This window comes from Saccopteryx bilineata, chromosome 11 (genome assembly GCF_036850765.1).
Source record: "Saccopteryx bilineata isolate mSacBil1 chromosome 11, mSacBil1_pri_phased_curated, whole genome shotgun sequence".
NCBI lineage: Eukaryota > Metazoa > Chordata > Mammalia > Chiroptera > Emballonuridae > Saccopteryx > Saccopteryx bilineata.
In genome coordinates, this window is record NC_089500.1 from 131,591 (window position 1) to 154,557 (window position 22,967).

At 40.9% G+C, this 22,967-nt stretch overlaps 1 pseudogene; it reads left to right on the plus strand.

The window, feature by feature from the left end:
• Positions 1 to 10,503: 10,503 nt before the first annotated feature.
• On the plus strand, positions 10,504 to 16,537 carry LOC136315575 (hsc70-interacting protein-like; annotated as a pseudogene).
• The last annotated feature ends 6,430 nt before the right edge of the window (positions 16,538 to 22,967 follow it).

A 22,967-nucleotide genomic window follows, 5' to 3' on the forward strand; every position in this document is an offset into this window, starting at 1 on the left:
TTTGACATAGATGTCTGTGGTCTCTGGGAAGAAGGTCTGGAGTGGAAACCAGCAATTACTGTCTTTTAAGACCTTAAAGCAGCACCAGATATAGAGAGAAGGGGCTAAGTAATGGGTCTTCCTCTCCAACCTGGGTGTGTGCTCTTTCATTGTCTGGGGCTTCTAGGTCAGTCTGCTTAACCATTTACAGCCAGTCTGGCTGGTCCGAAGGTAGTGAGTTATCTCAATCGACTGTTCACAGTCAGTTACAGCCAGTCTAGTGTAAAAGAAAGGCATTAGGGCCTTTAAGCCAAGACAGAGTTACAGACACACAGCCCCAGATTAACCAAACACTATATAAGGATATCAAGGTTATAGAATGCAGGCCATATCTTCCAGGAGAAATGGGCCCCTTGTTCATCCTATAAACATAATCAGCCTGTGTCCCTCACACTGGACTCTTGCCAGAAATGTGGCATGCTAGGGAGCTGTCCATGTTCCCACATAGGGCCCAGTGAGACATACATTGCCAAGGACCACAAAAGGATCAGGGTATGTCTGTTGTCATCCTGGTCTCCAAGCCAGAGGTGTAACAGAAATTGAGTTACCCCAAGCATGGCTTTCCATGCCACTTGGCAACTATAATTAGGTCTAACCTCAGGACCTCTTGGTTACTTTAGATTCATAAGAAATGAGAAAATCTAGAGACCTAAGCATTCCAACCCCACTGAGGACACATGGGTTCTATTGCTCCTGCCTCCCACCAAAGTATCTTTCTTTACTGCTGTTTCCTTGTCCTATAATTATCTTTTACAATAAAAAAAAAGCAGAAAGAAATTATACATTGTGGAATCCTATCATGCCTTATTTGTATAGCTCTTTACAATTCAAAAAGAAAACTCACACAGATCATGTGATCCTTTGGTCAACTTTATAAGATAGACAGGGCAGGGATTACTGATCCTATTTTTTTTTCTTAAGTGAGAGAAAGACAGTGACAGGAAGGAAAAAAGATGATGAGAAGCACTAGCTCGTAGTTGGATCACTTTAGTTGTTCACTGATTGCTTCTCATACGTGCCTTGACTGGGGCCTCAAGTCAAGCCAGTGACTTTGGATTTCAAGCAAGTGACCTTTGGGCTTAAGCCAGTGACCATAGGATCATGTCAATGATCCCATGCTCAAATTGGCAACCCTGCACTCAAGCTGGCAAGCCTATGCTCAAGCCAGATGAGACCATGCTCAAGCTGGTGACCTTGAGATTTTGAACTTGAGCCCTCAGCATCCCAGGTCGATACTCTGCCTACTGTGCCACCACCAGTCAGGCACTAAACATATTTTATAGATGAAAAGACAACTGAAATTCAAAGAGGACATGCAGCATGTATCCAATTGGCGTTTGGGGCCTAGGCTTCCAGTCTATCACGTAGCAATGTGGTGTGCCCTTGCTTTACACTATGAAATTCCAGTGGAAAGATGGCTGCCAACATAAACCCCATCACCTGCTTTACACAAAGATCTCACTGCCTAATGGGAACAATAAACTTGAGCCAGGGAGCCTTTACCACCTGTTTTTTACCCACAGGGAAGTGGAGACAAAGACCAAATAACATGATTTAAAGACACACCCCCAAGGAACTTAAACTCTTAGATTAAGTTAGTTTAGAAAACACATGGAGGGCCCTGGCCAGTTGGCTCAGTGGTAGTGTTGGCCCAGCGTGTGGAAGTCCTGGATTTGATTCTTGGCCAGAGCACACTAGAGAAGCACCCATTTGCTTCCCCACATTTCCCCCTCTCCTTTCTCTCTATCTCTCTCTTCCCTTCCTGCAGTCAAGGCACCACTGGAGTAAAGTTGGCCCAGGCACTGTGGACAGCACCATGGCCTCCAGCTCAGGCACTAGAATGACTCCAGTTGCAAGGGAGAAATGCCCCAAATGGGCAGAGCATCACCCCCCTGATGGGTGTGCCAGGTGGATGCCGGTTGGGCTCATGTGGGAGTCTGTCTCTCTGCCTCCCTGCTTCTCACTTCAGAAAAATACAACAACAACAAACAAAAACAAAAAAGAAAACACATGAGATAAAGGCTAAAGGGTCTCGGAGTAATAGATTTGTGTGTGGTGAGGGTTGGGGAGTGGGTCGGCTGGTGAATAGTAAAGATAAACCTCAATCTTGAGGCTCACTGTTACTGAAGGCAGACCGATGAGGGTTTTGCAGAGAGCCAAAAATTGATGTTGTTGGTGTGACCGAAATGCAAGTCAGTTGCCTGAAAGGGAAAGAAAGAGAAGGGAATCTATTTCCACAGTTCTCAGGGTTCCCTATAAGCAGAGCAAGACCACTGCTCGGATTTTCAAGTGGCTGTAAGAGCCAGAGGACCCTCCCCTTGGACTTTTCATCTCCCAAGACAGTCACACACAGACCAACAGAAACCACCAGGAATGGACATTTGGGAAAAGTGGCACAGGGATGGGACTAACAATCTAGAAAGGTATCCTAGAAAACGGGAATGCAGAACTAGGACAGGAAGGAGAGGCAGATTAGGCTAGTCAGGACACAAAGAAGGGGCAGTGTTCCCAGGAAATACTTTCAGGTAGCAAAGCCCACAAGCCTCTGCGTATAGGTTGTGGGTAGAAAAGTCTTCTTAGAAGTTTTCATATCAGGGTATCTCAAAGCCCTCTTGTCAAGTGTCCCTTGCTGCTAAGAATAATGCACATGGTCTGGCTGGGAGACACCAATTGATATCTGTTATTCCAGTGCAATGATTAGTAGCACCTTTTTCATCTTCAAAAATATCCAGGTTTGGACAATAAAATATATGGTCACTCTACTCACACAGCTTTGAGAAGAAGGGGTAGTCTGAGAGGAATAAGTTGGAAGGCAGAAACCTGCTACCGCAGCTGGTCCACGTCATAGCCTTCTTCAAGGGAACCACAGAGGGTGCAAAACAGTGGCCCAGCTTGGCCAGCAGCATTTCATTCTGGAGGCTCTCTTCCAGCTCCACTGGGGAAGGGGGCTCCTCTTTTAGGCAGGCCTCCATCCAGCTGACAGCACAAGAACACGAAAGCACCCTCTCACTTTCTCTGACAAGCCACTGCAGTTTATTCTAATCACAGGATCCTCCCTCCCTCTCTCCCCTTAAGTAGCCTCTGGCTCTCCTGCCTCATATTTTTGCTCTATTCTCAGCTCCCCTCTCTGCCCATTGCCTGGCTATTTCCATATTCTCCCAAGCTGCTCCAGACACCTGAGCTGGCCAATCCTTAGCCCCCACCTACCCCAGAAATTCTCTCCTGACAGACCCTAAACCTGCCAACATTCAGTAGGGCTTAAAGAGTCTCTTATCTGTTATATGCTATAACCTCTCATTCAGTCTGGTTATACATTTGACTGTTAAACAAAAATGAATTTGCTCACTTCTCTCATTCTGCATATTCTCTGAGAATTCAGTTACAGAAAGATCATAACTGCCTGAGTGAACATGGCCCAAAACCCACCTTTGATGGTAGTGAGGGTAGTGGGGAACACCCAGGGCTGATGGAAGGGAAGCAGCACAAAGGGACAGAAAGGTCATAGCCCTTAGAATCAGAAACTGTTTTCCACACTCTTTCTGCTACTTCACTTGAGCTTCAGTTGCATAATCCTTTTTTTCAATTCAGTGCGAGGCAGGGAAGCAGAGATAGACTCTCACATGTGCCCCAACCAGGATTTACCCAGCAAGCCCACTAGGGGGTGACATTCTGCCCATCTGGGGCATTGCTCCATTGCTCAGCAACTGAGCTCTTCTTAGCACTTGTAGAGGAGGCCATGGTGCCATCCTCAGTGTCCAGGGTCAACTCATACCCATACAACCATGGCTGCAAGAAGGGGAAGAGAGAGAGAGAGAAAGAGAGAGAGAGAGAGAGAGAGAGAGAGAGAGAGAGAGAGAAGAGGGGGAGGTGTGAAGAAGCAGATGGGCACTTCTCCTGTGTGCCCTGACAGGGAGTTGAACTCAGGACATCCACATGCTGGACTGACTCTTGACTACTGAGCCAACTGGCCAGGGCTGCATAATCTTCAAAATGAAGATACTACCATCTGTACTCTGTGTCAGTAAGCAGCTACCAAAATTAAATGACCTATGTGAGAACACTTTGAATATAAATGTGAAGTATTATTATCATCGATGGCTGTATAGGTAGAAAACAAGGTCTTCTCACATGGGATCGCCAAACTTCTTCACATAAAAATATCTATACAAAAATAACTGTTTTCAAAGATAGCACCAGTCACAACTCACTTCATGCTTTTTCTGTCAGACACCTGATTTCCTGTCCACCCTGTTACCTACCTTTTATTTCTTTTTCTTTTCTTGTGTGTATGATAGAGACAGGGAGAGACAGAGAGAGGCACAGATAGGGACAGACAGACAGACAGGAAGGAAAAGAGATGAGAATCATCAATTTTTACTGCACTTCCTTAGTTGTTCATTGATTGCTTTCTCATATGTGCCTTGACTGGGGGACTCCAGCAGAGGGAGTCACTCCTTGCTCAAGCCAGTGACCTTGGGCTCAAGCCAATGTCCTTGGGTTCCAAGCCAGCAACCTTTAGGCTCAAGCCAGAGACCATGGAGTCATATTTATGATCATACACTCAAGCCAGCGACCCCATACTCAAGCTGGTAAGCCCAAGTTCAAGCAGGATGAGCTTGCACTCAAGCCGGTGACCTCAGGTTTTCAAACCTGGGTCGTCTGCATCCCAGTCCGATGCTCTATCCACTGCACCACTGCCAGGCCAGGCTGTTACCTACCTTTTTTTTTTATAATTTTATTTTTTTAATGGGGTGACATCAATAAATCAGGATACATATATTCAAAGATAACAAGTCCAGGTTATCTTGTCGTTCAATTATGTTGCATACCCACCACCCAAAGTCAGATTGTCCTCTGTCACCTTCTATCTTGTTTTCTTTGTGCCCCTCCCCACCCCCTATCCCTCTCCCATTCCCCCCTCCCCCCCGTAACCACCACACTCTTGTCAATGTCTCTTAGTTTCAGTATTATGTCCCACCTACGTATGGAATAATACAGTTCCTGGTTTTTTCTGATTTACTTATTTCGCTTCGTATCATGTTATCAAGATCCCACCATTTTGCTGTAAATGTTCTGATGTCATCATTTCTTATGGCTGAGTAGTATTCCATAGTGTATATGTGCCACATCTTCTTTATCCAGTCATCTATTGATGGACTTTTTGGTTGTTTCCATGTCCTGGCCACTGTGAACAATGCTGCAATAAACATGGGACTGCATGTGTCTTTACGTATCAATGTTTCTGAGTTTTGGGGATATATACCCAGTAGAGGGATTGCTGGGTCATAAGGTAGTTCTATTTTCAGTTTTTTGAGGAACCACCATACTTTCTTCCATAATGGTTGTACTACTTTACATTCCCACCAACAGTGGATGAGGGTTCCTTTTTCTCCACAGCCTCTCCAACATTTGCTATTACCTGACTTGCTAATAACAGCTAATCGAACAGGTGTGAGGTGGTATCTCATTGCCGTTTTGATTTGCATTTCTCTAATAGCTAAAGAAGATGAGCATCTTTTCATATATCTGTTGGCCATTTGTATTTCTTCCTGGGAGAAGTGTCTATTCATATCCTCTTCCCATTTTTTTATTGGATTGTTTGTTTGTTTGTTGTTGAGTTTTATGAGTTCTTTGTATATTTTGGATATTAGGCCCTTATCTGAGCTGTTGTTTGAAAATATCATTTCCCATTTAGTTGGCTTTCTGTTTATTTTGTTATCAGTTTCTCTTGCTGAGCAAAAACTTCTTAGTCTGATGTAGTCCCATTCATTAATTTTTTGCCTTCATTTCTCTTGCCATTGGAGTCAAATTCATAAAATGTTCTTTAAAACCCAGGTCCATGAGTTGAGTACCTATGTCTTCTTCTATGTACTTAATTGTTTCAGGTCTTATGTTTAGATCTTTGATCCATTTTGAGTTAATTTTTGTACAGGGAGAGAGACTGTAGTCCAGTTTCATTCTTTTGCATGTGGCTTTCCAGTTTTCCCAGCACCATTTATTGAAGAGGCTTTCTTTTCTCCATTGTGTGTTGTTGGCCCCTTTATCAAAAATTATTTGACTATATATATGTGGTTTTATTTCTGGACTTTCTATTCTGTTCCATTGGTCTGAGTGTCTATTTTTCTGCCAATACCATGCTGTTTTGATTGTCGTGGCCCTATAATAGAGTTTGAAGTCAGGTATTGTTATGCCCCCAGCTTCATTCTTTTTCTTTAGGATTGCTTTGGCTATTCGGGGTTTTTTATAGTTCCATATAAATCTGATGATTTTTTGCTCTATTTCTTTAAAAAACGTCATTGGAAGTTTGATGGGAATTGCATTAAATTTGTATATTGCTTTGGGTAATATAGCCATCTTGATTATATTTATTCTTCCTAGCCAAGAACAAGGTATATTCTTCCATCTCATTATATCTTTTTCGATTTCCCTTAACAATGGTTTATAGTTTTCATTATATAAGTCCTTTACATTCTTTGTTATGTTTATTCCTAAGTATTTTATTTTTTTTGTTGCAATCGTGAAGGGGATTATTCTTTTGAGTTCCTTCTCAGTTGTTTCATTGTTGGCATATAGAAAGGCTATTGACTTCTGTATGTTAATTTTGTATCCTGCGACCTTACTTTATTGGCTTATTGTTTCTAGTAGTCTTTTTGTGGATTCTTTGGGGTTTTCGATGTATAGGATCATATCATCTGCAAAAAGTGATACCTTTACTTCTTCTTTTCCGATATGGATGCCTTTTATTTCTTTGTCTTGTCTGATTGCTGTGGCGAGAACCTCTAGTACCACATTAAATAAGAGTGGAGAGAGTGGACAACCCTGTCTTGTTCCTGATTTAAGGGGGAAAGCCTTCAGTTTAGTGCCATTTAATATGATGTTAGCTGATGGTTTATCATATATGGCCTTTATCATGTTGAGATATTTTCCTTCTATACCCATTTTGTTGAGAGTCTTAAACATAAAATTGTGTTGTATTTTATCGAAAAGCCTTTTCTGCATCTATTGATAAGATCATGTGGTTTTTGTTCTTTGTTTTGTTGATATGGTGTATTACATTAACCGTTTTACGTATGTTGAACCATCCTTGAGATTCTGGGATGAATCCCACTTGATCATGATGTATTATTTTTTTAATATGTTGTTGTATTCGATTTGCTAGTATTTTGTTTAGTATTTTAGCATCTGTATTCATTAGAGATATTGGTCTGTAGTTTTCTTTTTTTGTGCCATCCTTGCCTGGTTTTGGGATGAGGGTTATGTTGGCCTCATAAAATGTGTTTGGAAGTATTGCTTCATCTTCAATTTTTTGGAAGACTTTGAGTAGAATAGGAACCAAGTCTTCTTTGAATGTTTGATAAAATTCGCTGGTATAGCCATCAGGGCCTGGACTTTTATTTTTGGGGAGGTTTTTAATGGTTTTTTCTATTTCTTCTCTACTGATAGGTCTGTTTAGGCTTTCTGCTTCTTCTTGACTCAGTCTAGGAAGGTTGTATTTTTCTAGGAATTTATCCATTTCTTCTAGGTTGTTGAATTTAGTGGCATAAAGTTTTTCATAGTATTCTACAATAATTCTTTGTATATCTACATTGTCCGTGGTGATTTCTCCTCTTTCATTTTGGATTTTGTTTATATGAGTTCTTTCTCTTTTTTCCTTGGTAAGTCTTGCCAAGGGTTTGTCAATTTTGTTGATCTTTTCAAAGAACCAGCTCCTTGTTCTATTAATTTTTTCTATAGTTTTTCTGTTCTCTAATTCATTTATTTCTGCTCTGATTTTTATTATCTCCTTTCTTCGCCTGGTTTTGGGTTGTCTTTGTTCTTCTTTTTCTAGTTCCTTAAGGTGTGAAGTTAAGTGGTTCACTTGGGCTCTCTCTTGTTTGTTCATATATGCCTGAAGCGATATGAACTTCCCTCTTATCACTGCTTTTGCTGCATCCCATAGATTCTGATATGTCGTATTGTCATTTTCATTAGTCTGTATATATCTTTTGATCTCTGCACTTATTTCTTCTTTGACCCATTCATTTTTTAAAAGTATGTTGTTTAGTTTCCACATTTTTGTGGGATTTTTTTCCTCTTTTTTGCAGTTGAATTCTAGTTTCAAGGCTTTATGATCAGAAAATATGCTTGGTACAACTTCAATTTTTCTGAATTTGCTGATGTTGTTTTTGTGGCCCAACATATGGTCAATTCTTGAGAATGATCCATGTACACTGGAGAAAAATGTATACTCAGTCACTTTGGGATGAAATGTCCTGTAGATGTCTATCATATCCAGGTGCTCTAGTGTTTTGTTTAAGGCCACTATGTCTTTGTTGATTCTCTGTTTGGATGACCGATCTAGAGCCGTCAGCGGTGTATTGAGGTCTCCAAGTATGATTGTATTTTTGTCAGTTTTTGTTTTAAGATCAATAAGTAGCTGTCTTATATATTTTGGTGCTCCTTGGTTTGGTGCATATATATTAAGAATTGTTATGTCTTCTTGATTCAGTGTCCCCTTAGCCATTATGAAATGGCCATTTTTGTCTCTGAGTACTTTTCCTGTCTTGTAGTCAGCATTATCCGATATGAGTATTGCTACACCTGCTTTTTTTTGGATGTTATTTGCTTGGAGTATTGTTTTCCAGCCTTTCACTTTGAATTTGTTTTTATCCTTGTTACTTAGATGAGTTTCCTGTAGGCAGCATACAGTTGGATTTTCTTTTTTAATCCATTCTGCTACTCTGTGCCTTTTTATTGGTGAGTTTAATCCATTTACATTTAGTGTAATTATTGATACTTGTGAGTTCCCTATTGCCATTTTATATCTTGCTTTCTGTTAGTTTTGTGTCTTGTTTGATCCTTCTCTTTTGTTTTTCTATCTTTTGTTTTTATTTGGTTGTATTCCATACATCTTTCCTCTGTTGCTATCTTTTTTATCTCATGTGCTTCTGTGGTGGTTTTTTCAATGGTGGTTACCTTTGAGTAATGAAAAGGGTCCCTACCCTGTTCATTGTAGCGAACTATTTTGTGAGTACTTTTGCACTCCATCGTCCTTTGCTACTGTTAATCTCCATCTTCTCCCCCTCTTTCTTTTTGTTGTTGTCACAGTTTAAATTTGGTTTTATTGTGTTCTTCTTGGAGCTTTTACTTGTGGCTCTGTTTTTTCTTGTTCTTTGTATCTGATTGGAGAACCCCCTTTAGTAATTCCTGGAGTGGGGGTTTTCTGATGATAAATTCCCTCATCTTTTCTGTATCTGTGAATGTTTTTATTTCTCCTTCGTATTTGAAGGATAGCTTTGATGGGTATAGTATTCGTGGCTGAAAGTTCCTCTCTTTCAGGACTTTAAATATTGGGGTCCACTCTCTTCTAGCTTGTAGAGTTTCTGCTGAGAAATCTGATGATAATCTAATGGGCCTTCCTTTATATGTTGTATTCTTCTTTTCCCTGGCTGCCTTGAGAATTTTTTCTTTGCTGTTGGTTTGTGTCAATTTCATTATGATATGCCTTGGAGTAGGTTTGTTGGGGTTAAGAAAACTTGGAGTTCTGTTTGCTTCTTGAACTTGAGGCTTTAGTTCTTTCCACAGGCTTGGGAAGTTCTCATCTATTATTTGTTTGAGTATGTTCTCCATTCCATTTTCTCTCTCTTCTCCCTCTGATATACCTATTATTCTTATGTTATTCTTTTTGATGGAGTCAGATAATTCTTGTAGGGCTATCTCATTTTTTTTAATTTTTGAGTCTCTTTCTTCTTCTCTCTGTTGTGCCTCAAGTTGCTTGTCTTCTATTTCACTAATCCTCTCTTCTATCTGACCTGTTCTATTAGCTAAGCTTGTTACTTCGTTTTTCAGCTCGTGAATTGAGTTTTTCATCTCTGTTTGATTTGTTTTTATAGTTTCAATTTCCTTGGACATATATTCTTTGTGTTCATTGAGTTGTTTTCTGAGCTCCCTATATTGCCTTTCTGTGTTTTCTTGTATATCTCGGAGGATTTTTAGGATTTCTATCTTGAATTCTCTGTCATTTAGCTCCAAGGTTTCCAATATATTAAATTTTTTCTCCATAGATTTTTCCTCATCTAGCTGTGTTACCTCTCTTTCTTTTGTATCCATGATATTCGATTTTCTCTTCCTTAATGGCATCTGAGGGTGGTTTTGTTGATAGTATTAATGAGATTTAATAAAGAATAAAAAGTTAAAAAAAATAAAAAAAATAAAAAATCGAAAAGAGTTGTTTTTTTAAAAAAAAATTAATAATGAAATAAAGAAAAATAAAATAAAATAAAAATTTTTTAAAATAGGAAATTATTCCCCCCCTCCTTTTTTCCTCTCCTCTCCTCTCCCCTCTTTCTTGAGAAAATCTTGTGGTGGACTGTGAGTTATAACAAACAATGCCTGTGATGGAGGGCCTGAATTGGGGAAAAGTAATAAAGGGGCAAAAAAGAAAAAAAGAAAAAAAAAAGGAAAAAAGAAAAAAAAAAAGAGCGTATGGACCCACAAAAAGCAAATAAGGAAAAAATTTGGGTCAAGAATAAAATGATTTGCTTTTAGGTGTTGGTTGTCTAAGAGTTATGATGAGAGGAATAAGAGGAAAATGGAAAAATGGGGGGACAAATTAAAAACTTACTATTGTATTTAGTGGAACAAGAACTAGATAATATGGAGAGCCAGGGATGGGAGCACTGCTAGTGAGTTAAAAAGGTGAAGTAAAAACCCCCCAAAATGCCACAAACATAGGTTTGAGTCCCAGATAAGATAATTTGTTTGTTATTGAGGTTTGAATGAGAGGAGATGTAAAGGAGAAAGGAAGAAACTAATATAGAGGGAGAAAAGAAAGAGAGAGAGAGAAAAAAAAGAGGGAACCACTAAAAGAAGAAAAAAGAAAGGAGAGAGAGAGAGAGTTAAGGGTTTTGGAGTGCAACCCTCATAGAGAGAAAGGAAGAGAAGAGAAAAGATAATGGGAGATGTAACACTTATGGGTAGTGTAGTTCAAGGAGAGGAGAGAGTAAGACCAGTAGAGAGTTAATCGGCCAAATTGGAGGAAGAAAAAAAAGTATCAAGAATGAAGATAAGAGAAACAAACGAACAAATATAATAAAATGTGATAGGTTATAAAGTCTGCAGATTATTCTTGATTTTGAGAGGTTATCTTCTTGCTTTTTCTTTTCTCTCCCTCTTCCTGGTCGGTGACTCTGTACCCCGGGTTCTGCCCCTTTGGCACGCTCAGGTAGAGGCTTGCAGTTGATAAGTCTCTATGGCAATGTCATGTATTGTGCTTTAGTCTCGTGGGAGTCGAGGCTCATTAGCATTTATAGGCTCCGACAGTGAGAGAGTCCGTGTTCCTGGAGCCTTTCTCCTAGTCTTTCCTTCCTCAATTAGTAGCCTGATAATCCAGCTATGGGGTTGCTGCTGCCTCTGCCTGGATAGTAAGAGGCTCAAAGAGCTGGCAACTCCCCACTCTATTTCCACTCAGCACAGGGCTCTGGGTAAGGCTCAGTCAGTCAGAGCTGCTAGCATAATCAGGCGGGCTTTCCGCCCACTCAAAGACCACTGGCTCTGCCACTCTGTCCGGTAACACAAGCGGGCGCCCACTTCTGGGGGGCGCTTGGAGGAAACTCTCACTCACTGTCTGCGACCAGGATATCCAGCCAGCAGTCTCACGCTCTGAGTGAAACCCCCAACCGCAGGGAAAAGTTGCAGCGTTGGAATTGAGTCTCGCTCCGTCCCCGTGCGCGGCTTTTGCAAGGCGCTGGGGCGGCTCGAGATTCTGCTTTGGCCCACACAAAGGCCCCTGACTCTGCCCCTCTCTGCGATAACACGGGCGCGCACTGCGGAGGCACTCGGAGGAATCGCTCACTCCTTATCTGCGCGCGCACACCAGGATATGAGGCCGGCCGCGGTTCCCTCTGAGTGAAACCCTCACCAGCACGGAAAATCTCCACCGTTGGAAGTAGTTCTCACTCCCTCCCGTGCGTGGCTTTCCCAGGGTGCTGGGGCTGCCCAGAGACTCTGTCCTCGGCCCACAGAAAGGCCTCTGACCCTGCCTCTCTGTGGGGCAACACGGGCACCCACTCTCGGGGCCTAGGAAGAAATTCTCGCCCACTAACTGTGCACCGACCAGGAGACCGGGTAAAATGGCCGCTCTGCTTGTCTTTCTTTGTTTGGGTTTGGCGCGAGTGTTAGCTTGTATTGCCCGGGTTGCCACAGGATCAGATTTTCCTCGGCTTGGATCTGTGTGCCACAGCCTGGTTCGGCCGTTTGTGCCGCGGTGGCCTGGATCTATTCACCCCCTTTGCCCGCCTCAGTTTCTATATTCACAGTTACCAGAGAAAGCCGCCCTGTTTAGGTTAGTGAGGAAGGCGGAACATTTCTTACTCCCTTTTTCCTTCGGGGTTTGGTTATATATTTAGCCAATTTTTCACTCAATCATACCTTTGGGTGTATTGCGAAGCATCTGGAAGCTCCAAGTATAGGTTTTTCTGTTTCTGGTTGAAGATCTTGTTGAGTTTTGGGGGAGATTTATCGGTATCGCTTCCTACCCCGCCATTACTCTGACGTCATCTCGTTACCTACCTTTTTAAAAAATATTAAAAATATACTATTGACAAAAAAAAGAAGTAAGCATTTAATCTGCCTTTAGAGCCAACATCCATTTACAGGAAATATGGTTTATAGAGGAACAAGTTGAATTAAAATGCAGAGACAAAGTCAGAATGTAGGATATTCTCTACAGAGCAAATAACCATGTTTCTTCAACAAGTCAATGACATAAAGAATTAAAAAGGGACCTTGGCCTGATAGTTCAGCTGGTCAGAATGTTGTCCTGATATGCCAAGTTTGCAGGTTCAATTCCCAGTCAGGGCACATACAATTATCAACCCATGAATGCAAAAACAAGTGGAACAACAAATCAATGTTTTGGCCCTGGCTGGTTGGCTCAGTGGTAAAGTGTTGACCTAGCATGTGGATGTCCTGGGTTTGATTCTCGGTCAGGGCACACAGGAGAAGTGCCCATCTGCTTCTCCACTTTTCCACCTCTTGTTTCTCTCTCTCAGGCTCTCTCTTCTCCTCCCCTCTGTGGCAATGGTTTGATTAGAGAGAGTTAGCCCGGGCACTGAGGATGACTCCACTGCCTCCACCTCAGGCACTAAAAAATGACTCTGGTTGCAACTGAGCAAGTGCTCCAGATGGGCAAAGCATCACCTCCTACTGGGCTTGCCAGGTAAATACTGGTCAGGGTGTACGAGGGAATCTGTCTCCTCTCACTAAAAAACAAAAATAAACAAAAAAAAAAGCAAGCAAAAAAAATCCTAATCAATATATCTTTCTCACACTCTCATCCCACTTTTCTCTCTTTCTTTAAATCAATAATTTTAAAAATTTTTAAATAACGAAAAAGGGAAGATAGGTTGTTCTAGATTAAAGAAGAATTAAGAGACATTGTGACCAGATGTAAAAATAGATTTTTTAAAGATAATCAGGAAAATCTGAAAATAGTGTCAGTATTAATCTTCTAAGGATTACTGGGTAACTTAGTTGGGTATTATGACATTGTGGTTATATAAGCAAATTTTCACATAGTTTAGAGCTATGTATTGAGGTAGGTAGGGGGATAAAAGGATGTGATGTTGCTTTGTTCACAGAAGGCATAATTGTATATGTAAAAAAAATCTGAAGGAATGCAACCAAAGAAAACCTGAAACTAATAAACAATTATAGCAAGGTTTCAGAATACAAGGTTAATATATATGTCAAGTGCTTTCCTATACATCAGCAACAAATGGAATTTAAAATTAAAAACAGCACCATTTAAATGAGCATCCCCCCAAATCGCAAACTTAGTTATAAATCTAACAAAATATATATAAGATCTAGATGAGGAAAACTATAAAACTCTGATGAGAAAAATCAAAGAACTAAATAATTGAGAGACATTCCATATTCAAGAATAAAAAGACTTAATTTTGTCAAGATGTTAATTCTTTCCAACTTGAACTATAGATTCAATGCAATCCAAATCAAGATCACAGCAAATTATTTTGTGAAAATTACATACTGATTCTAAAGTTCATATGGAGAGGCAATAAACCCATACAACATATTGAAGGAGCCAACAAAATATTGAATGAAAAGAACAGAGTTAGAGGACTGATGCTACCTTACTAAGCCACTGTAATCAAAACAGTGAGAGAATAGACAAATAGATATGAACTGAAATAGAGAGTCCAGAAGTAGACCCAGGTAAATATATATAATCAACTGATCTTTGACAAAGGAGTAAAGGCAGTACAATAGAGCAAAATCAGTCTCTGGACAAATGCTTCTGGAACAACTGAATATCCACTTATAAAAAATGAATCTAAACACAAACCTAGTCAATATTGTAATAACTATGTATGGTGCTAGGTGGGCACTTGAATTATCAGGAAGAGGTTACTTCATAAATTTTAAAGTGGCACACCTGAAACTAATATAAACTAATATTGAGTGTCAACTATAATTGAAAAATATAAATAAACTAAATAAATAAAAATAAACACAGACTTTACACCCCTCACAAAAATCAACTCTAAATGGAGCATCAACCTAAATGTAAACACAAAACTATAAAATTCTTTGAAGATAACATAGAATAAAACCTAGATGACCTTGGGTATGGCAATGACTTTTAGATACAAGAAAGGCATAATCCTTGAAATAGTTAATAAGCTGGACTTCACTAATATTAAAAGCTTCTGCTCTACAAAAGACAATGTCAAGAGAATGAGAAGACAAGCCACAGATGGGGAGAAAATATTTGTAAAAGGTGTACCAAATAAAGAATTTTTATCTAAGATACACAAATTGTCAAAATCCAGTAGGAAAACAAGCAACTCCAATTTAAAAAAAAATGGGCCAAAGAGCTTAAAAGACACCTCACCAAAGATATACAGATGGCAAATAAGCATATGAAAAGATGCTCCACACCAGGCGGTGGTGCAGTGGATAGAGCATCAGACTTGGATGTGTAGAATTCAGGTTCCAGATCCTAAGGTTGCCAGCTTGAGAGCAGGTTCATCTGGTTTGAGCAAAGCTCACCAGCTTGGACCCAAGGTTGTTGGCTTGAGCAAGGGGTCACTCAGTCTGCCCCCCCCATCAAGGCACATATGAGAAATCAATCAATGAACAGCTAAGGAGCCACAACAAAGAATTGATGTTTCTCATCTCTCTCCCTTCCTGTCTGTCTGTCCCTCTCTGTCCCTGTCTCTGACTCTGTCTCTGCCACAAAAAAAGGAAAAGAAATTCTCACTGGAATAAACACATCTTATTTTAAAAAAGAAAAAAGAAAAAAAATGCTCCACATCCTATGTCATCAGAGAAAGGCAAATTAAAACAATGATGAGGTTCTGCCTTGAGGCAGCCACCCTTTCTTCTACTTAGCTTCCTTGGAATTGGGTCACAGCCTCAGCCAAGTTTGCTGCTCCCACAGTTTTCTGACCATGGAACACCCCACCCTACCCACTTTGGGCCTACATGAAAATGTGTAAGTAAGATCTAAGCATTCTGTACAATGGGTAAATAACATTTCCTTAGGGAGTAGATGGAGATTGGTGGGGGGGGGGCAAAGAACCACCTGCTACCCATAAAACTAAATCAGAATATCAAGAAAAAACAACATTGTAAGAAGGCAGAGGAAAACATAAGAACAGAGGAACCAGCAAGTGAGGAAAGTGAACTTGAAGTTGATAATGAAAGTATGATTGAACCAGACACTAATACCCCTCAAGAAATGAGATGAAAATGTACAGATAACCAAGGAGAGATCAGACAAATGATGATTTAAAAGAAAAAGTGTCTGTCATTGACGCCCAAAATGATGGTGAACCACAGAAAGCCATGAGTTTGTTGACCATCAAGCTGAATCCTCACTTGGCCATTCTAAATCCCAAGAGACCCAGTGTCTTTGTGAAATTATAGGAGCCAAGTGCTGCCATCTGAGACTGGCATAGCTACTGAAACAAATGCTGATTCAGCTCAGCCTAACAAGTGGCAAGGAAAAGTGCACAGACTTCTGGGCCATTGGGAAGAAGCAGCCCCTAAGTGTAAACTGGATTATGACCTAGATGCTAGTGCAATGCTAAAAGAAGTTCAACCAAGGGCACCGAAAATTGAAGATCAGAAAAAGGGAAAAAGGGAAGAGCAAGAGATCAAAGAAAGAATGAAAAGGGTTAAGAAGGTTCCGTAGAAACATGAGAGAGATCAGAGGGAGGAGAAAGCCAGACCACAATTAGGAGCTCAGTGTGACTCTTTTCCAGGTGGCTTTGCTGGGGCATGCCTGGAATGGGAGGGGGTGTGCCTGGTCTGGCAGTAATGCCTAGGATCAACAAAATTCTTAGAGGTTCTTTCAGCCAAAAAATCCAGAAGTTAGGTGACCTTCCAGGATATAGCCCAGAACCTGGAAAATATGTCAAACTATCAGAGCAGCCCAAAGCTTATGAATCTCATCACTAAACTGTCAGCCAAATTCGAAAGTCAAGCTTAATTCCCATGTGAATAATAAAGCCTTTGTTGAAGGAAAAGCAACTTACATCACCGGATGGATGTTGCAAGAATATAAGCCAGTGTTCTTCTGATCTCAGAAGAAAGCTGAGGTGCTTTGAAGAGAATCCTTAACCCTCTACCCTAAATGCAGCTGTAACAGTGGTTTTGACATTAGGGTATTCATTCATGTAATGTTTTCCTAATAGGAATTATGAACTTCAAACACTTTTAAACCTTAAAAATATTTATAAACAAATTAAAAGAGTATGTTAATCCCTACATTTTTCTTTTTTTGAAAAAATGATGAGATACTAATATACATCTATTAAATGGCCAAAATCTGGAACACTGACAACACCAAATGCTGGCAAGGATGTGCAGCGAAAGAAACTCTCATTTATTGCTAGTGGGAATGCAAAATGTTACAACCACTTTGAAAGACAGTTTAGTGTTTTCTTAAACTAAACGTACTCTTATCACATGATCCAGCAATTATGTTCCTTGCTATTTACCCAAAGGTGTTGAAAACTTAAGTCCACACTAAAACCTCCACATGGATGTTTGTAACGGATTTACTCATAGTTGCCAAAGCTTGGAAGCAACCAAGATGTCCTTCAATAGGTGAGTAAATTAATAAACTGGTACACACAGACAATGAAATATTATTCAGCGCTAATAAGAAATGAGCTAACAAGCAATGAAAAGACATGGAAGAATCCTTGTGTTTTGTTTTTGTTTTTGTTTTTGAGAGAGGCAGGGAGAGAGAGACAGGAACATCAACCTGCTCCTGTATGTGCTGTGACCAGGGAATCAAACTGGCAACGTTTCCGCCAGGAAAACACTACAGCCAACCACCTATTCGGCCAAGGTTTTTGTTTTGTTTTTTAAATATTTATTTATTGGTTTTCTTGAGAGAGGAAGGAAGAGAGACAGGAAACATTGATCTGTTCCTGTATGTGCCCTGACCAGGGATCAAACTGGCAACCTCAGTACTTCAGAACAATGCTCCAACCAACCAAGCTATCCAGCCTGGGCCAGGGTTTTATTTATTGATTAATTTTTACAGAGGAAGAGAGAGAAACGGGAGGAGGAAGGGAAACATTCATTTGTTGTTCCACTCAGTCATGCATTTATTGGTTGCTGGTAGCTTCTCACATGTATTCTAACAGGGGATCATACCCGCAACAGGACAAACCAACTGAGCTAACTGGCTAGGGCCATGGAGGAATCTTAAATGCATATTATTAAATAAAAGAAGCCAATCTAAGGCCTTGGCTGGTTGGCTCAGCAGTAGAGCATCAGCCTGGCATGTGAAAGTCCCAGGTTCAATTCCCAGTCAAAGCATGCAGGAGAAGTATCCATCTGCTTCTCCACCTTTACCCCCTTCTTTTTCTCTGTCTCTCTCTTCACCTCCCACAGCCAAGGCTCCATTGAAGCAAAGTTGGCCCGAGTGCTGAGAATGGCTCCATGGCCTTTGCCTCAGGCGCTAGAATGGCTCTGGTTGCAGCAGAGCAACAACCCAGATGGGCTGAGCATCGCCCCCTGGTGGGCATGCCATGTGGATCCCAGTCAGACGCATGCAGGAGTCTATCTGTCTGCCATCCCCTGCTTCTAATTTCAGAAAAATATTTTTTTTTAAAAAAGCCAATCTGAAAAGGCTATAAAACTATATGATTTCAAGTATATGGCATTCTGAAAAAGGCAAAACTATTGAGACAATAAAGTGATCAGTGGTTGCCAAAGGTTGGAGAGAAAGGGGAGATACAAAGGATTTTTAAGGCAGTGAAAGGATTCTGTATGGTACTATAATGGTGGATACACGTCCTTATATATTTGTTCAAACCCACAGAATATACAACACCATTAGTAAGCCCTAGTGTAAAGTGTGGCCTGTGGGTGATAATGATGTGTCAGTGTCAGTTCAATTATAATAAATGTACCACTCTTGTGGGTGCATGTTGATAATGAGGGAAACTATGCATGTGTGGCAGCAGGAGGGATATGGGGAACCTCTGTATCTTCCTCTCAATTGTACTGTGAACCTAGAAGTGCTTGAAAAAAATGCTATTTTCCACACAATAAACTCTTGTCCTTTTGCTTTTGCTTTGGGGGCAGGTACCTGGAGTGGGCAGAGTGGGAAAGGGAGACCAAAAAGAGGAAGTCCCTCTGCTCACCGTTTGGCTTCCTCCAGCCAGCACAGGTACTGATAGGCAACGTTCTGCTGCCTCTGCTCATCTATTTCCTCAGCTGTGAGGCGTTCATCTGAGGAGTGAAGGGGAATAAATAGGTCAATGAAGGGGACATTAGATAGAAGCCCATAGCAGTGAAAGTCTGTTAAGTGAAGTTCTTAACAGTCCTCTTAGGCAACTCTGCTCAGAGGCCAGAAGCCTCTCCCATAAACCAGTTCCCCTCTTCCCAGGACACCTTGACTCTAATCTTCTGCTTTCATTCAGTAAAGCTATCCTAGTCAGCACCATGTTAAAGGGTGGTCTTTGAACTCTTTAACAAGAGGATCCTTCCTGTATTAGAGGTGTTCTTTTCCATTCCTCTTCAGTTATCTTCTTGACTTCCCCCTCTCAATTCTACTTCATGAACCTTCCCTTGGAGCCTCCCAGCAGCGATATCCAGAACCCTACTAGCCTGGCAACTTAGCTCCTTATTTTATCTCTAATTAGACTGAGTTCTCCAAGAACTGACTTGTGTCATCCTCCTCAAATATACTGCTCACAAAAATTAGGAGATATTTTATTGCTTCATATTCATTTTGAAATATCCCCTAATTTTCATGAGCAGTATACTTTTCCTGAGACTAGGTTAACAGAACCAACTATGACTCATCATTCAATAGCCATTCATTCAATACCTCCTATCTGTCAGTCACTGCGCTAGTGGACCCCAACTCTCAAGAAATACAGAGATAATTATTAGAAAAAAACAATATGAAAGTAAAAAACAGCCCTCCAACCTAATGTCATAAGTGTGATTATAACCCATGAATAGTCTATACAGGGAGCAGAGGATTCTACCTACAAGTAGAATCTTATTTTTAGAGAGAGAGAGAGGAGCAGGGAGAGAGACAGGAACATCGAGTTGTCCTGTATGTGCCCTGACCAGGGAATTGAACCGGCAACCTCTGTGCACTAGGACAATGCTCCAACCAACCAAGCTATCCGGCCAGGGCTATGAGTAGAATCTTGAACAATAAACAGCTGGCCGGTGGCTCAGTTGGTTAGTGTTGTCCCAATACACCAAGGTTTCAGATTTGATCCTTGGTTGGAGCACGAACAAGAATCAACCAGTAAATGCATAACAAATCCCTCACCCCCTCTCCCTTCCTCTCTCTAAAAAAATCAATAAATTTAAAAATACTTTAAAAAATGAATAGGTGGTAAGGGGGAATGGCAGTTCAATAGAGAGAACCATATGGAAAAGGTGACTCAGAATTATGTGGAAGGAAAAAGAATTTTAAAAGATCACAAAGGTATCATTACTCTCTTTTTTTGGTACAGGTCAGCTGAGGAAGAAAATACTCTCCAGGCTAAATAAAATGTAGATAATACTCTGACCCCCAAATTCCAGAATAGGGAATCCTTATGTTCACTGCAGTATTATTTACAATAGCTAAGATTTGGAAGCAGCCCAAGTGCTCATTAGTAAAGTGAATAAAAAGGCTGTGGTACATTTACACAATGGAATACTACTCAGCTGTAAAAAAGAAAATCTTAACTTTTGCGATAGCATGGATTGACCTGGAGAATATTATGCTAAGCAACATAAGCCATTCAGAGAAAGAGAAGTATGATATATCATGTATGCAATCCAATTAACAGAATGAACTAAAGAACAAAATAGAAACAGACTCATAGATATGGAGAACAGACTGACAGTTGTCAGAGTGTATGGGGGTTGAGGGAGCTGGATGAATAAGGTGAAGGGATTAAGCGAAGAAAAAGAAACCCATAGACACAGACAACAGTGTGGGGATCACAGTAGGGAAAGAGGAGGCAGAAGAGGGTAAAGGGGGGATAAATGGTTATGGAAGGAGACTTGGGGAGTTGAACACACAATACAATACACAGATAATATATTATAGAAGTGCATACCTGTCTACGGCCATACCACCCTGAACGCGCCCAATCTCGTCTGATCTCGGAAGTTAAGCAGGGTCGGGCCTGGTTATTACTTGGATGGGAGAATTGCATACCTGAAACCATATAATTTTATTAGCCAATGTCACCCAAATAAATTCAATTAAAAAGTTATAGTCTCAACCTATGTTTTTTTTTCCAAACTCTTTATTTCTGTAACAAAAACAAACAAACAAAAGTTAGGAAATTCCTTAAATGAGACAGCTTTCACAGTCTGCCTTAGCCACAGCCTCCCTTTATCCTACTCCTTTCTCCTCTCCTCCATCCCTCTGGTTTTCTTAGGGAAGACAAATTTAGAATGAGAGTAAGCTATATACACACACATCAAGAAAATAAACTCAGAGGTCTTGAAGAGACAGCTTAGTCAATCTGTCTTTGACTTAGCACCTAATGCCATTCCCACTCTTTATCTTATTTCTTTGTATTGCATATCCTGAAATGATTTGATGGAGGGGCAAGGCTTATTTGATTTGGCAGTTAATCAAGTTAAAACACACACAAATGTTCAGATTTGAAAGCACTGGCCAATCACAGGAAATCCATCAGTTCTTCCAATGGGTTGTATAAGGAACAAGTTTTGGTTGCTAAGCATGGAAAATAAACCAGTAGGTGAATAATATCACCTCAGGGTTATGAATTGAAAATTATAAAACACAGGCAGGGCTTTATGTGTACGTATGCACGCACATGTGCACACACACACAGTCTTAAAAAAATTAGTCTTACCTGACCAGGCGGTGGCGCAGTGGATAGAGCATCGGACTGGGATGCAGAGGACCCAGGTTCGAGATCCCGAGGTCGCCAGATTGAGTGAGGGCTCATCTGGTTTGAGCAAAGCTCACCAGCTTGAACTCCAGGTTTCTGGCTCGAGCAAGGGGTCACTTGGTCTGCTGTAGCCCCACAGTCAAGGCACATATGAGAAAGCAATCAATGAACAACTAAAGTGCCACAACAAAAAACTGATGATTGATGCTTCTCATCTCTCTCTGTTCCTGTCTGTCTGTCCCTATCTGTCCCTCTCTCTGATATCTCTCTCTGTCTCTGTAAAAATAAATTTAAAAAAATAATTAAAAAAAATTAGTCTTCCTGAACTAGGTCTGGAACTAGTTTTCCTTCATGGAGGATGTGAGCTTTGTGTTTTGAATCCCAATGGAGAGGAAGAAGGAAATTTTGCCTTTTAATCAGACATTCCAGTGGAAACCTTTCTGCTGCCCATCCTTCTGACTCATCTTTCTTTAAAAAAAAAAAAAAGATGTTGGCCCTGGTACGTTGGCTCAGCAGTAGAGCATCAGTCTGGCATGTGGAAGTCCCGGTTCAATTTCTGGTCAGGGTACTCAGGAAAAGCAACCACCCTCTCCTTCTCCCCACCTCCTACAGCCATGGCTGATTAGAGCAAGTTGGCCCCAGGCACTGAGGATGGCACCATGGCCTTGCCTCAGGTGCTAAAATAGCTTGGTTGCCAAGCAATGCAACAATGGAATCTCAGGATGGGAAGAACATTGACCCATAGGGGGCTTGCTGGGTGGATCCTGGTCAGGGTGCCTGCTCAAGTCTGTCTCTCTACCTCTCAGCAATAATAATAATAATAGTAATAATAAAATATTTTATTTATTCAGTTTTAGAGAGAGGAGAGAGAGAGAGAGAGAGAAAGGGGGAGGAGCACATTAATTCACATATGTGCCTTGACCAGGCAAGCCCAGAGCTTCAAACTGGCGACCTCAGCACTTAAGGTCGATGCTTTATCAACTGATCAACCACAGGTCAGGCACTCTCCTTCTAAAGCAGTGTTTTTGAAAGTGTGGTTCATGAGCCCTGGCCCGATAGCTTGGTGTATCATTCCAATATACAGAGTTGCTGGTTCGATCCCAGGTCAGGGCACATACAGAAATAGATTGATGTTTCTGTCTGTCTGTCTCCCTTCCTCTCTTTTAAAGATGTAATAAGTAAATTTAAAAAAAGAAAACAGGAAAGGAAGGGAGAAAGGGAGGGAGGGAGGGAGGGAGGGAGGGAGGGAGGGAGGAAGGAAGGAAGGAAGGAAGGAAGGAAGGAAGGAAGGAAGGAAGGAAGGAAGGAAGGAAGGAAGGAAGGAAGGTGTGGTTCATGGAATACTTGCATCATAATTACCTGGGATGAAGAAGAAGCACAGCAGGGCTGGTTATACATACAAAGCATGAGCCCCCATCCAGACCTACTGGAGGCTAAGGCTGTGGGATAGGGTTTATGAATTTGCATTTTAAACAGGCTTCCCGGGTAATTCTGATACCCTAAAGTCTGATAGGCATC